The 15,972-nt window shown below is 42.2% G+C and overlaps 1 protein-coding gene across 3 annotated transcripts in view; it reads right to left on the bottom strand.

Moving 5' to 3' along the window:
* The window catches only part of fam189a1 (family with sequence similarity 189 member A1), an 84,452-nt gene that overhangs the window by 64,464 nt on the left and 4,016 nt on the right, over positions 1-15,972 (bottom strand). Inside the window, exon 1 of one of the 3 annotated variants that reach the window (XM_047581708.1) lies at positions 1,759-1,918. The exons of the other annotated variants lie outside the window; for them this stretch is intronic. The gene's annotated coding sequence lies outside the window, so the exon portion shown is untranslated. Of the gene's footprint in view, positions 1-1,758; positions 1,919-15,972 lie in introns of those variants that run through there. 3 annotated transcript variants of the gene reach the window in all.

Below are 15,972 nucleotides of genomic sequence, written 5' to 3' on the forward strand. Positions count from 1 at the left end.
GCTCGACATTTCAGATAAGACAACTGTTTGAGGCTCACAAGAAAAAGAATGGGACGTGTTTGGAGAGTTAAATGGAAAGATGGTGCTCATATCTCATATACAGCTGAGATAAAATAAGCTAAGCCAACACACTTCTGGCTGTATGGATGCATATTCCAGCAGCGTATGACTCTGGAAAATTTTCCCACCCCAGTTTCCTTGTTTCAGCTTCTTTTTTCTTCTTCTTGACATATGATTGTTTACTTGCACTTGTACTTTTCAATTGATTCCAAATTGATTTTTATGTAACTGTTTGTACTATAACTATGTATACCTCTTGTAAAGCACATTGAGTCTGCCTTGTGCATGAAATGTGCTTTATAAATAAAATTGAATTGAATTCTTACAAGCAATGCCATTTAATCCTGCATTATTTCAAGAATGCACCTGACCTTCATATTTCCTTAACTATTTTAAACAGTATGTATTTCAATGACATAGCCACTTTATGCACAACTGTTGTCACTTTGTTCTTGTGTAGTGTCTTTTTTGTTGCCTGCTTTCTGTGTCCTATTTAATTTCTCTTCTGGTCACAGTTTTTTTTTTTTTGACTTGTGCTGCTGTAACATTTGAATTTCCCCAATGGAATAAGTATCATCTTGTCTTATCTTATCTACGTTGCCAAATTAAAAACAGAGGAGGGGGAGTTTTTGTGCGGATACAAACGCCTACTGACTTTGGAAAGAGGCACAGATGAGAGTGGAAGAGCCAGACACACACTGCGAGGGGAAGATGCTAATAATGGGAATCCTGTCAACACCTCTTACACTCTCCAGTCATCCATCTCACACATACACACACACGCTCCTCTCTGCCCTTAAATTCAGTTGCAGTTCTAATGACAAACTGTGAACAGGGCTACAAGTTGTATCAAAAGGAGCGGAGCGAGCGTCGGAGAGATGTCGGCAGCAGTGAAACACTTTCGCATTTGCTTGGCTGCATTTTATAAGAAAATCAAATCAAGGCAGCAAATAAAATGTCTGTCAATCTACAAATGGAATATTTGGCAAATAACCTCAGATCAAAGTGGACATGCTGCATAAACATTTCTATTCTTGTGGAATTTGTATGAAGAAAAAGGAGCAAGTGTGTTTACAGATGGACAGAGATGTAGTAGAGATGTACACCTGCACAGAGCTCTGGAACATGAAGTCAGTGCTGTGAAGCAAGACGACATCTACTTCCACCTGCTTTATCTTGTCCCCCTATAAATTTCCACCGAGACAACACACACTATGCTACATCACACACAACTTTGTAACTCACTCTGGGAAAAAAAAAAAAAAAAAAAAAAGTTGGTGTTGTCAATTAGCATGCTGACTCTAAAAGCTCTGCTTCCAAAACTGGCCGCAACACCAGTGATTGATCCAGATGGTGTGTTTGTCTGATACCGTCTACAGAAAGCTCCAGACAGGAGTCAGAGACCTCAGAGAAAAAAGGTGATCAGTGCAAAATAAAAAAAATAAAAAATTGTGGCCTAATACAGGAATCCCCCGACCAGCCCCGAGACAGTCCCAGCTGTCAAACCAATTGGAGTGGCCCACTTAAGATCCCAGACTGCATCTAAACTCAGCCATTTTTTAAAAAATTTAATTTCCTCATATCACATATCCGTATTTAATGGATTGCATTCTAAATATATTTCATTATATACAACAATATTGTTATATATATTGTTATAAATATAATATTTTAATTATATTCATAAAAGTGTCTCACCTTCAGCCTTCACACAATGGTATATTCTGACGTGTCTTTACTCGTAACCGAACCAACTTATTCGCTATGCGCGCTATGTTTAACGACTATTCAAAGCCCTCTGGCGACTTAAGAAAAAAGAAAAAAAAAGCGAGTACTGACAAATCTAGCAGCTTATTCTGATGCCCATGGAGTCGCCAAATTGCTCTTCTTACCCTTTTCAATGAGCTGCAGGTGTGCTGCTCCGCCCCCACCTAAAAGCAGTCCCTTCCTTCCTCCCAGGCGTCAACATCCGGGTCTGAGCAATGGGTCTGAGTGATGAAGCCCATGCGGAAGTGCAAAAAGCTGCAGTTCATTGAGTGGCCACTTGAGGCTTGATTGTGTGTAATCTGCAGTGATACAGTGTCGGTGTTCAAAGGATTTAACATTACTGACTCTATGAGACCCGCTACGGGGGGCGGTATGCTAGCCTGGCCCATATAATTCTCTGTTATAGACTGACCCCGGCCCCCCCATCACAGAAAGGAAAGTTGTTGTGGCCCACAATGAAAAAGGTTTGGGGACCCCTGGCCTAATAACTGTATCAATACATTTGTTGTCACTTTTGGAAACACAATAGTGCTCTTTTATACGTAGTCTAAAAGTTGACAGTGCCAAACACTTCTTCTAGCAACACGCATTCATAGCCAAGGTATAAAGTTCTCCTCTCGACTTCTTCCAACAGTGTGACATTTTGATCAGTTCCTCACTCGTCGTGTTTCAAAAGAACCGCCGCCCCTCAATGTTTGAAGCCCATCCTCTCTGTTGTTTCATCACTGTAGCTGTTCAAAAACCAGGGCTACGTCATTCGCACATACGCAGACTAGACTCAAACATGCATCCAGGTCTCCTTTCAAGTCTTCTGATCAACCCACTCACCGAGCAGAAGGACTCTAAAAATAAGATCAGATGAGTCTTAACAACAAAGGAATCCGGTGTTTGCTGCACTAAAGGTGGTGGTTCACAAACCTGATTTGTCTCCGCTTAGCAGTAGTGGACATTAAATTAGTAGAACAACCTTCAGACATCAACGATGTTACTCACCAGTACAAGTTAGTTCAACTTTTGTACACACACCCACAGAAATAAACACTTATCAGTTCATCTTTCCAGTCTGGATACTGATATCACCAGAGCAGAGTTGTTTAAATTCCTACATAAATTTATTCAGCTTCACCTTCAGTTTGAGCAGTTACCGTCAGTACTGAGCTGAAAAACATGAGCAAACGGACAAAAAGCAAGCAGCACAAGAAAAACATCTTTACCGGTTTAACACTTCTGCATCACTGTGACGTGACGATGATGATACCAAATAGGAAAGTGTATTTATTTTATGAAATTCATAATTCATGTGGCCTCACTGTTAAATCATCTGTCTTTGACATTAAGCCCAGTTCATCCACCTCACTTTGTTTTTCACCACAGCTTCCTGCACCAGCAATCAATCACTTTGGATTTAAACGAAAACACCAAAGTTCTCTAATACAAGCAACGTTTTATAAGGACGTATGTGATGCAGCGTCTCGCTACCAACAAAATGCTACTTGGCTTGATCGCGTTGCTGGGGGCAACCAGCGATGGTGAATAAGATGTAGCACACGCAGACAGAAGCACACAAGACTGGGAACTGAGAAACGCAGTGAGTCATAGATACAGAATAAGGCCTCGCACTTATTATCTGGTCCGACTGGATCCTGCAGAAAGTACAGGGGAAGGTTATGAGCTGGTCACACATACACAAACACACATACGCACGCCGTGTATGAACAAGAGTTGTCAAAACACTGTTTTTTTTTCCCCCCTCCAGTACCAGCTAATGAGAGAAACACAGAGGCATGAGACACGGTCAGACTCATTAGTCCACTGAACCGCAGCTGTAATTGACTTCAACCAAAACATTTCACTCTCCCTCCTCGTCCCGCTAATAGAAGTCACTCTGCTCTGAACCCTTTGTTGTGGCGTCGCTTTCATATTCCCTGTTCTCTCTCTAACGCAGCCTGTCTGTCATTTCACCCATGACAAGCCTCCCGTTGCTCTGATCTTCATGTGCTACGAGTTCTCGCTCTCTTTCTTATGTGAGCTTCTTCTGCCCTCTTCAAGCTCATTTCAGCAGGCGACAGAGAAAACACACACACACACACACACACACAAACACACACCTCGATTCCCTCCCCACCTTCAAATGATACTGACTGGAAGCAAGCCATAGTAACTGGTTGCCGTGGTAACCGCCCTTGACAAGATCACAATCAGCGTTGATACTGCTTCTTTTTTTCCACATTTAGAGACTTAGTCTTAGTGTCAAGATGCTTGGAATTTAAAAACTATATTTGAGTTTTATTTATTTCTTTTGTTGTAGGTGTACTGCAGGCTGTAGCTTTGCATGGATCTGGTACAGTTCTTATAGTAACATAACACAACAACTACATTTCTCTGTATCGTCTGTGTCTGACTGAATGTGAATGTGTGCGATGTTTGCTCGTTATTTCACCTTCCATGTCCCCTTCAGGTATCGCTATCTCCTGCACAGACAATAACAATCAGTTATGCTGAAATGCCTGCAAAAAACCTCTAATGCTGCATCATTTTACTGTGCATGCTGGGAATCTGTTCAATTTCAAGCCTTCCCTTTAGATGGCTGTACAGCGGAAGCCACACTAAAAAGGAAAATTAAAAAAGAATCTCTTCCGGCAGAGGTGTGTAAAGATGTATTACAAGCTGGTGCACATCTGCTCAGATTTGATGTCTTTTGATAGAATTCTCCTGAATGAGCGCATGCACATGCACTGATGAGCGCATACACTCTACCTAAACATTAAAGAAAACTGTATTAATTGATCTCCTAAATCAGTCATCACAGTTTCAGAGCGCAGGGTAACATCTTCATATTGTTTAGCAAAATCAACTGATATGCAGATAAAAATTACTGCAAGTCTCTCTGTTGATCAGCAAATACTTTTTTATATTTATTTGTCTTTGAAACGCTAGCACACCAGCCTGGCATAGCACGACGTTCGGTTTTCATTATGGCACATTTCAACGGGATACAGAGAAAACGATACCTGCATAGTGCCATTTTATCGTTAATGCAACCTGTATGTTCCTGTGGGACATAATCAGTTCGCAACAGAGCGACCCCGGACTAACATAAACGTTGTGGGTGGGGGAAGTTCAGGCTGGTTTCCAGGATACACACAGTTTTCATGCAGAGGACTTTCTGGCTCTGGTTTCTCCCTGACTAAGCACAGTTGGACATGAAACGATGAGAGAAAAAGCTCATAGGCCGCATCGTTTTAGGTTACACACTGCGGTGCTGAGGCACTGATGGAGACCTGTGCTGAACAGGGAAAGTTAAAGTATCGGTTTGCTAAAGAAAAGGAAATACATATATAAAGATGATACGCAGCAAATAGATATTGAAGCAGAAACTCAGAACGAGACGTGCTCGTAAATGCACAGAGGACGGATAGAAAAACATCCACACAAGGTCTTACTGTATGCGCAATGCTTTAGACTGAAATAGATCCTTCATTTTGCCTACTAAGCACTAACCCCCTCCCACCCTCCATCTGAAATTTAAAAGTTAAATCCCAGAGGTGTTCCCACTCCCACAGCCACAGCTGAAGCGTGGATCCTACAGAGACAAAACCTCCAGGGACAGAGACAGGCAGCGAGTCGGATCAAAAAGGGTGTAGATTATCGGAGGGTGGGTGGGGGATGAGGCATGCTAACCAAGCTGAGTCGTTGCCAAAAGAAGCACTCGGAGCTGGTAAAGAGGAGAGAGCTGAAATATCAACCTGAGGGAGGAGCTAATGGCCCGGGGGCAGCCAGCCTCCTTCATGCTGAGCAAACACCCACATTCCCCGTGTTTCTCTGCAGCGTAGGATCGAAGTCTGCCGCAATTCTCTCTTCATCTTTTATTTCGGCATAAAACAGATCTGTTCTTTCTTTTAGAGTATTTTTAAAAGGCCAAATAGTAAAAAAGAGGAAAAATCAACTTGTGAATTAAAGGAAAAAACAGCAACCCCACCGAAATCCACACGTGCCCCAGGACAGATGGGTATAAATAAGTCTATATAAGACTATTCCCTGTAGCCAGAGACCATGAGGAAAAACTGATCCCCCGAAAAAGGCGTGAAGTATTTCTAATGCATCACATCAAAGTCAACAGAAAGATGTAAATGTGTAAACTGTTGGGAGGCAGGACGACTGCAACAGTTTCAGTCACTCCATTACTTTAGTTAAGAACAAGTGGTCAGTGAAAGATTTACCACTAAATAATGGCAGTAAAGTATTTATTTGTTGGGCCTTTTCATTTGAACCTTATCACTGGAGGAAGAGAGGAAGAGAAAGACCTGTGTCACTGCACCACTATAGCCAACACATTTTAAAAGCTGCTGTCTCATTGTTTTGAGGTTTCAGGGGCTGTGCCAATACAACCAACATCCATTAAAGTGAAATCTATGATGTAGACTAAATTAGAAAAAATGTCTTTTAATAAATCCTGCCATTAGCAAAAACTGTGCTGAATAAGACTCAACTTTAACTGCTTGAGTTGACTCTAACAGCAAAGGCACTTATATTATTTAAAGACAAAAGGCGGTTCATACCAAATTGGCTTTTAATTTAAAATGTAGTCTTATAGGTCTATATGAGAGTATGAGTCTACAAAGAAAGGTGCAACTGCACTGGGAAGCAACACAGTAATTATTAACCTCAGTTCTACTGTCTTGTTTGTCTGAAGCACAACAGAGAAGAACACGATGCCTCCCACACACTCAGCACCAACCAAGAATCAGACTGAACTCTATTACAGTGCACTGTAATAGTCTTATCCTGCTGTTTGGAGGTTGGATCGCCAGTGAATCGTCGTAGTCGAAATGCTGGAGCAAAAGTTTAACACACTAACTGAGTTCAAGTTTCTGTGGTTTTCATGTTTGGGTGCAGACGTCAACATAGTTTGGAATGAAAGCAAATCCGCACATTTACCTCATCAATATGAGGACGAAGATACATATTTCACTGTTTATGTGATAATAAAAAGGGAAACTACAACCAAAGGGAATACTGAAAGGCTGCCAGAGAGAAAGGCTGAGATGAAGCCACAAGGCAGGGTGATGTTTCCAGCAAATCACCTCAGCTGTGGAGAGAAAATCGGACCCAACCTGTCTCTTCTGGAGGCTTTTGCCGTTACTCAGCTCTGGCTGTGGCTCCTCTAAAAGGCAGACGTGTTAGCCTGTCAGATCAATCGGTCGCGCAGTTTGTTCTCTCCTTCTCCATCTTCTTCTCTAATGTTTTACACACTGATACACACACTTGCGCGAAAAGTCCTCGGAAGGCGTACAGAGAATAACTTATTGGCCCGTGTCGCTCCAGCCAGTCCCATCTGAATTGATGGAACAACAGGAGGAGCAGGAATCCATGAGGAAATGCATCAGTCAGGCTATTAAAATGAAAAATGACTCGAAGATTATGCTGCTGGACTCTGCTGGGAGACAATGCTGACTACATTATGCATTAGGTGACAAATCTGATCACTGCTGGATGCTGAATGGCCATGCGCGCGTGTGTTTTCTCCTCCATGGTAAACTCCCCCTCTGACGGCGTGACCCCTTGTACGCCATTAACTGCTGCTAAACGTTTTACCTCTGACCTTGTGAATTTCTCTTCAAGGCTCTTTCATCCAAACAGGCAGATTTCATACCCACCGGGTTATACTGAGGATCATGTCTTTTCTTACTTACTTCTTGATTTGAGTAATCACTCTACAAAATACTTCTCTCCACTTTTTCTTGGAACCATCAGCGATGTTCTTCACAGTACCCGAAGAAGGTGTTTTTTTAAAGCATTTAATGATTTCTCTGTGACCTGAATCACACAGTTACGTTTCACTTTGAGCATATGGACACTTTCTTAGTCTTTACAGTTAAAGTGAAGACTCATCTCATTCTACATCTAGAGGGAAAAGTCCTGACAAATTTTTGAGCAGGGATATTCTGTAAAGCTGGATTGTTTTTAATTATTATTAATTTGCGCAATTAGAAATGTCCCTGTGATTCCCAAATCAAGTTTTCTGCTTTTAGAACACGTTTTGACTCGAATCCTGCAGGTCGTCTTGGCGCTATTCATTTATCTGCCTTACTGTCTGATTAACCTCTTCAGACTACTTCAAACAGCAGAAAGGATGGCTACTTCATTGGGATGCGTGAGGCACCGAGAGCGGTGATAAAAGTTCCCTGTTTCCTTTTCTGTCTTCTGTAGCCTGCCTCAAACACAAATTACCACATTGTTGCTCAGCTGTGTACACGGCGTGTGTGTGGTCTGCATTGAAACACATAAAGGAGGATGATACTGTATATCACTAAACTTCTCTTGCCCTGTATAGACAGACAAGTACACAGAGGACACATTCACGCACCTACAACCTCCCCTCCCACATGTGTACACACATAAAAGCACCATTAAACACATCACTGGTTGCTAATCATAGAACAAAGAGAGCCTCCAGTCAGCGGGCTTTCCCATTGATCAGCTACAGAAAGCAGCCGGGAAGGTCGACACTCAGCTTTGTTACACCAGGAAGAAGTAAAGACAGGTAGAGGCTGGATGTCACATCAACAAAGCTCCATTTGTCTGTTGAATTTCTGCTATCGCAGGTTCGCACTGATGCTGACCTGTTGCAGCACGCCACTGAAAAGCGCTTTGTTGCATATATATAAAAGAAAGCTCAATAAACATATTGGCTCAGGTCAAAGCCTGAGCAATGGAGGAGGAAGCAGACGTCTCTGTTCACGAAGCTGCTCTGAGCTGACATGAACACAGCTGAAGAATGAAGAAAAGCACAGATGTCATATGGTTGCGCTACCAGTGAGCGTCTACTTCAGTGCAACGCTCTCATATTATACACAAGCAACGAAGGAACAGAATCCCATGGCAGACGTTTACCTCTGATCGTCTCCCACTTCCCTCCCTCCCTGTGAGCTTCCACCCTGTTGGCCTTTTCTGTTCAACAGTCTGCAGACAGACCTGCTGGCGGCCGGGTCCAAGCTGTTTGTAAAGAAGTGCAGCATCAAGCATTCTGTCTGACACGTCCCGGGCCGCAGGTCAGACTAACACACAGGCACACTACAAACAGGGCCGGCAGAGGGAAGGAAGGAAAGGGACGGATCTCTGATGTGTGCACGTACAAATATATCATGCATTCAAAACACAACAACCGTTTCCTCAGACACGTGAACCCCGTCTCTCCGTCTCCTCTTTTCTGCCTTCTCTGATGTATTCACAGCGGTCAGTTCAGGAACCGAAAACGTCCTGAAAAACCGAAAACTTGCAGCTTTCATCACACATCAACCGGCTTCAGTCCACAAAGATCAAAATGAGGCATAATGGAGCCTGTTTTTGTTTTATGTGCGTGCATTTGGGCATGCATGAAAGTGCATCTGAATACAAAAGAGCGTGTCTGCGGAGATGTAACGCATGTGCACACATGTTCAAGTACAGATATGTGTTTGATCATTCTGGTGTAAACATTTCCTCCAGTCGTGTTTCTCAAGATAAAAATACTTTTTATAATTTGTGTACTTTGCTCACAGAAAAAGTCTTTTAATTAAATTGTAAAACAATACATTTTCTCCTTCATCACACTTGCTTTTGAACTTGAAGCGTAGCTATAAAGCCATACTTCCAAGCAAGCACAAGCATTATCACCGCTGTGCTGGGAACATACAACTATACAATACAGATGTTTGCCTTAAAGCAGAGATGCCAAACATACGGCCCATGGGACCAAAAGTGGCCCGCCAGAGGATTTAATCTGGCCCGCAGCACAAATTTGCAAAAATTATATGGAAGACTGCAAATTTTCAATAAATAAATAAATAAATAGCTGCTGTTCCTAATTTGTCCACTGTTTTAGTAAGAGAAGCGGACAGAACACTACACTGAGACCCAGGACTAAACTGAAGACAGCAACATGCCAAATTGCAATTGATTTTCTCCATTTTTTTAAAGATGTTTCCCTATACGAAAAAAAAAAAGAATTCTCTCTCACACCACACACATAAGAATATACAGACTGACAGATCTAGCTGAACAAAATGCAAAGGAAAATAGACATTGTGAAAAAATCTAGTAAATAATTGTTCGTCTTTCAACTAAAACAAATGGAAAATCTGGAGTTGTCGTTTTGTTGTTATTCTGTTGTGTTGCCGGTCCGGCCAGCTTGCGATCACCTTATGTGGCCCCCAAACTTAAATGAGATTGACTGAAACACAAGGAAACACCATCCACAACGTTGGTTCATTCCACTCCAACAACATCAGAATGGACGGTCAGCTCATCAAGCTCTCTGCAACAAACCTGCACTATACAACACAGCTCACCAAAGTAAATTGTGCTGCCTGGGTGGCTAAATCTGAGCTCATCCTGCTCATCATGTGGCTTAGCTTGTTAAGGAGACAGTAGGACCTAACAAGAGATTGCGAGTGCCAGCTGCCATACACAATGTCACAGGATGAGGCTTCTTTAGCAAAATCTAACAAAATCAACATGTTGACAGCAGACTTGGACCATCACGGGAATCCAGATGGAGCAGCAGAAACACAGATATAATTTTTGCTCCGTCCATATGATATAAATGTTTTTCATGTTGTGCTCTTTTCATGATAAAACACTCAGAGTGAGAAATATACAAGAGGGCTAACTCAGCAATCAGAGCCCAGAACGTCCACTAGCAACAGGAGAAGACTGAATGGCTCCATATGAAACATCCAGGACCCAGGTCAAGTTCATCACCGTCCCTCATATCCTCATATCTACAGCTACAGCTTTATCATCTTCTTATCACCACCACAAATGGTGCACACCATGAAATAAAATATCTATTGCTCACTCAGAACAGTCTCGTATAAATAGGGATTTACTGTCCTACCTGTGAGACAATAAATGCTGGATGAGCTGAGTTTTATCCAGTCTTAAAAGTTCCATAACACAAATTGTCCTCAATACTCCACCAAACTCTAGAAACAATATCAACTGCTTCATGTCAGGTCTGGGCCCAACCTTAGGACCTAACCTGACTAAACAAGGGGCCCAAAATCTCAGAGTAGTTTTTGATTCTTGTCTGTCTTTTAACAGCTCGGCGCCAAAGGCTGTGCAGTCCTGCTTCCTTCAGCTCAAGCTAATCTCTAAGTGTGACAGTTTGGAGAAATAGGACCCAAGGCCCGCAGGACACAAGAATCAGACAGATTGGAAAAAAAAAGAAAATAAAAAAAAAGAGCAAGCTTTACTTTCAAGCTGATATGGTGCACAGCATCAACACAATCAATAAACCACAAGGAGCTGGCCAAAGGCAGAAGATTGAGTAAACAGGCAAAGGTCATCCACAAAGAGTCCAACAAGAAATTAGGAGAATGAGGAGAAAATAAACTACCAGTCATTAGACACAATCTGCGTAATGGTCAGGGAAAAACAAAGAGTGTAGGGTAAGTAATTAATTCAAAAGACATGAGGTAGCTAACTCTAAGTCGATGAATCCAGAGTCAGTGACTTATTTTTAAATAGCTTCCTTCCATTCATTCTGGCCTGTTTCAGTGCTGGTCTGTCTCATAGCACTGGGGTTGCTTCATTTATTTATTTATTTTTTCATTCTGTTGTTACTCTGGTGCATTAATTTGGTACTTTTTAATTAAATTTCTGCTTGGCTCAGGACCTTGTAACTTTGTTTTAGAAAGGTAGCATAAAATTAAAGTTATTCCAATTTATTTAATACACAATAGGTCTTGAGCTAAAATTCACAGAGTAGCCCTCTCACTTGAGCGGATGAATGTGAAACATACTTCATCTGCACAGTGAAGGTTAAACATTCGTGTTAGATAATAAAAAAATAAGGCAGTCAGTTTAGATGGAGAGGAAAATTGGTTTTCGGGATGTCCTACTAGTCAGACTGTAACACAGTTGTGAGAATATAACAGCAGCAGCAGTTCATGTATTCAGACTACATGTATACCGACATGTATACAGACATGTACACAGACCGACTCCAAACAACCCTGAACGTACAGTTTTGTAACAAGTCAACACACTTCTGACGTCATATGATTCAACACCCCTGCAAAGTGTGATGGTAACATATATCTTTCACTCTTCTTTGTTTAACATAAGAGTAATTTCAATATATGTCAGTCAACTTTCTTTCTTATTTCCTCAGCATGCTGCTCCTTTTATTCAGTCCCCTCAAAGAACACAACACCAGGCAGCAGTGGACACAATTAACACTGTCAGATCTCCCACAGAAATACAACCCCAACATTTATTTATTTTTTTCTTTCCACTTCACAGATGAGCGCTTTGTCAAATGGGCATGGTACAGGTTTTCCAGCTAGGTTGCTTCTTTGCTTCGTTAGATAAAATATGGAAAAGAAAGCGAGGACGGTATGATACAAAGGATTCACACGCCCGGACCACCCTGTTCCTGGCATCAAACACAGATTATGAACAGCCCCGAAACACAAGCAAAGAGCACCCACGGCGTCTAACGGCTGAAATGAATTTGGCAACTTGAAATATTAGCGTTCGCTGCGTGCATGTGTGTGATGCTAGGAGGGACACGCTCCTCTCTTCACCATTACGGTGCTCACTGGTGACACTGGAGTGGGGGCAGGATGCACTGGAGGGTCCTCGGAGTAATGAGCAGCGGCAGCCTGAGTGCTACTTACTTATTATGGAAGGTCCAGAAGGAAAGTGAATTACAGCAGCTGAGCAACACCTCAGGATGGACTGGGCGCTAAAACTACATGACATCATCACACCGCCCGCCTGCATTAACCACTAGAGTGAGGTCACCGCAGACATGTTGAGAAACCACCAACGGCTCCAGCAAAAATGAATAAAAACACAAGTCAGGTGATTGATGCGGCGGTTCATCTTATTAGCTGATCGACGTGAGATTTAAGACGAGGGGGGACGAGACATGAGTGGTCTGGTCTGGGAGCACGAGTGCCGACCACGGCCTCCATTTAATCTAAGCTGAAGAGATGAGTACAGGGGCCCAGGAGCCACGTCCTCTATTGACAGCTGAGAATAAATGGCTGCACCAAACCAACAAATACTGAGCTCTCTGTCTGTTGAGTCCCGGAGCAACGCCTCAGCTGCACTGGTTGCAACTTCCTGCTGGGCTTTTTCATGGTTTCACTACTCACAATGCACAGTTGTGACTTAAAATCAAATTAAACCACGAAGAAAAACTTTCTTCGACAGCGGTCATCTGTGAGGAGGATTTCCTCTGGACTCTTCCTCAACTTGTAATTCCTTTCAGGGCCATTCCACTCACAGTACTATGCATCTAATATTAATATCTTTTCTGGGGTTCACAGCATTGAAAATTATGCAAATCACTCCGAATAATTTTGTGTAAAGTTTTCATTTGGCCATCTTTCTGTGATTTTACATCTAATGCTCCTCGCTCTTACCAACTAAATCCCTGAAGATTTACAACTCATGGCTAAGTAAATCAGCTCTGGAGGACTTGGTTCCACAAGAAAGTGGGAAAATGTTTTGCAATTAGTTTATTTGTAAAGTGACTCTTTACTGGTTTCCGCATTATGCTGATGAGTATTTTATACAGACCTGAAACAGATTTCTGAGATGGAACAGCGCTTCACATACATGCAGTACAAAAATAAATAAATTACATGACTGCATAGTATTCAGAGGGGTCTATTAGAACATTGTTCAAAATGATGTTTTCATTTATATGGAATTACCTGAAACTATTAATTGATAAGTTTTTGTTAGGTTAGAATAAGCACTTTATCTCTACCTAGGAGTCCACAGTCGACATACACTGGATTAGCAGAGAGTTTGAGTTCGTTCAGTAAGTTTAGACATTTGTGCACTACATCATACTATCCAGAGTTTGACTGGAGCTGAAACTATTACTCATTTAGACCTCTCTTTAAAATCTTACAGCTCAGAAATGCTTCACATTCACTTGGCACCGAGGTGAAACTACAGACATTCACTTTGAAGGCAGAGAGACGCCGACTGAATGTAATGTTAACACTCCTCCTCTTTGTTGTTATGAGCCATGCGCGACACCAAAAGCGAAGCATTTCGCAACAAATACCGTGTCAGTATTCCTGACAGCCATCACATCCGAATTCACTTCATTTGTATGCAACACGCAGAAATCCTTTTCATCAGAATCACCACATTTTCAAACTGGCACTGCGGACTGCACTTACGTATGAGCGCATGAGTGTGTTGGTGTCTTAAGACCTGTTGCCAGGATACTACCTAAGCCTAATCCACCAGTTAATTAATGATGACTCACACTCGCCTGCTGCCAACGAAAAAAGCAGAAACAACAGAACTAATCATATCAAATTCTTTGCATCTTTGTTTTCACCTGTGACTCGAGATGATCTGTTCCTCGCCAAGACCATTCATCAGAACAATGTCCAGTAGATACACGCAACCCAAAAGAGTTCCAGTGAATTTGTTTCTTGTGAGGTGACTATTTTATTTTAAAAAAAGAAACATACGTCATCTGTCTCTGCCTGCAACAGTTGGAATGTTCTGGTTTTCAAGTCTTAAGCCAGAGAAAACATAAAAAGGCCCTACGGAGTCAGTGTTGTGTTTAGAATCAAGACAGAAATCAATACAGGAGTCAACGGCCATTTTATAGTAGTCATACTAGATTACTTAGGGCAGATTTGTTTGCATTCTGCAAAGTATCTAGAGACTGAGGCCTCATTTGTAAGCTGAGTAGAAAAAGAGATGTACGATAGACAAAACGGAAACTTAAATAAAAGAGGTAGTATATAACAGCTGGTGGTTAAATAAGATGAAATGAATCATTTAAGTTGCCTCAGGGATAAAAGCGAGGCAAGCTTTAGGTTGTTCTGATTTTATTCCAGGTCGCCAGCGCTTACTGAGTAAAGGATGGAGGACGGTTATTTTAGTAGAATAAAAATAGCAACAATTGGCATTTATCTAAGACAGCTAAGAGGGAGTGGCGTTGAATTGTACTGTGTTGCACTGACGCATGCTTTTATCACTCGACAACCCCATGCTAATCAGTGGGCTAGGCTAAATAACAGCAACAGTTTAGTCTTTGATTCAATACAGTTCAACAGCACCACAAACTACACTTAAACTCTTTGAACATAAACTGAATGATTGAGTGCAGTGCATATTGTCATGCAGTCATTTTCACTAGTGCACCTCATGAACTGAAATAACTGAAAGGTTTGGTATGTTCTGATTTTATTTCAGGTTCTCAGTGCCTAGTGAGCAAACACTGACTAGCTGCAACATAATCCAACATTCTTCTCACTGCCTTCGTCTGGCAACTTATTGTATTTGCTTACTAGCATGAAATGCAGAGTACAGGAGAAGTCATCCCAAGCAGATGTTGAGATATTCCACAGCAGGATTTACACTCCAACCAGTAGTTGTAGAGACCTGACCAACTGACTGCATCACATGGCTTTTGTGTTGCCACATTTAGTTCAAAGACAAAGATCCCCCTGCAACACAACAAGCCCCTACAAAACACTTGTGTTCACACACTTCCGCAGATTAGTGCAGAATCTGCTGACGGTTGGGGCTGGAAACACAGGAAGAGCCGCCTCACAACAAACACCAAGAATGCCATCCAAAGCCGTCTTTGTTAAGGCACTGTCGGTAGATTTGAGATGTCAGAGTGTTACTTTTAGACGGAGACACAAAATCAACATTTCTCTTCTTTTACAGAACCGGGAGAGCGGGGGAGGAGTGAAGTAAATCCCTTTCTGGAGCTCAGTGATGATGCACAGAGAGGCTGAATTTGTAAATGATACATGCAATATGTCTTTGTGATGGATTTATACATAGACATATTATGTCTAAAGCAATTTTATCCTCGGGAGGCAGTTTGTGTTTGGACGCTTGGATCGGTTCCAAGCTTAACTCACGCAGACGCGAGGTGGACGGTAATTTGTCCTGCATGCCAGCCGCTGACAGCCGCAGTGGCCTTTTAGCTCTCGCGGCCACGTCGGCTCATTTACCGGCCAAACCTGGCAGGGCTGCATGATTCAGAGCCAACAGGTGAACCCGCTGATAACCTGGCCTCGCTCAGCCCGCAGCGGCGGAGCGAGGCCCTGCTCGTCCGAACAAATCGGCTTCGGCTTCTGTTACGAAATTACACCGACAGGA

Source organism: Mugil cephalus, chromosome 3 (genome assembly GCF_022458985.1).
Source record: "Mugil cephalus isolate CIBA_MC_2020 chromosome 3, CIBA_Mcephalus_1.1, whole genome shotgun sequence".
In the NCBI taxonomy this organism is placed as follows: domain Eukaryota; kingdom Metazoa; phylum Chordata; class Actinopteri; order Mugiliformes; family Mugilidae; genus Mugil; species Mugil cephalus.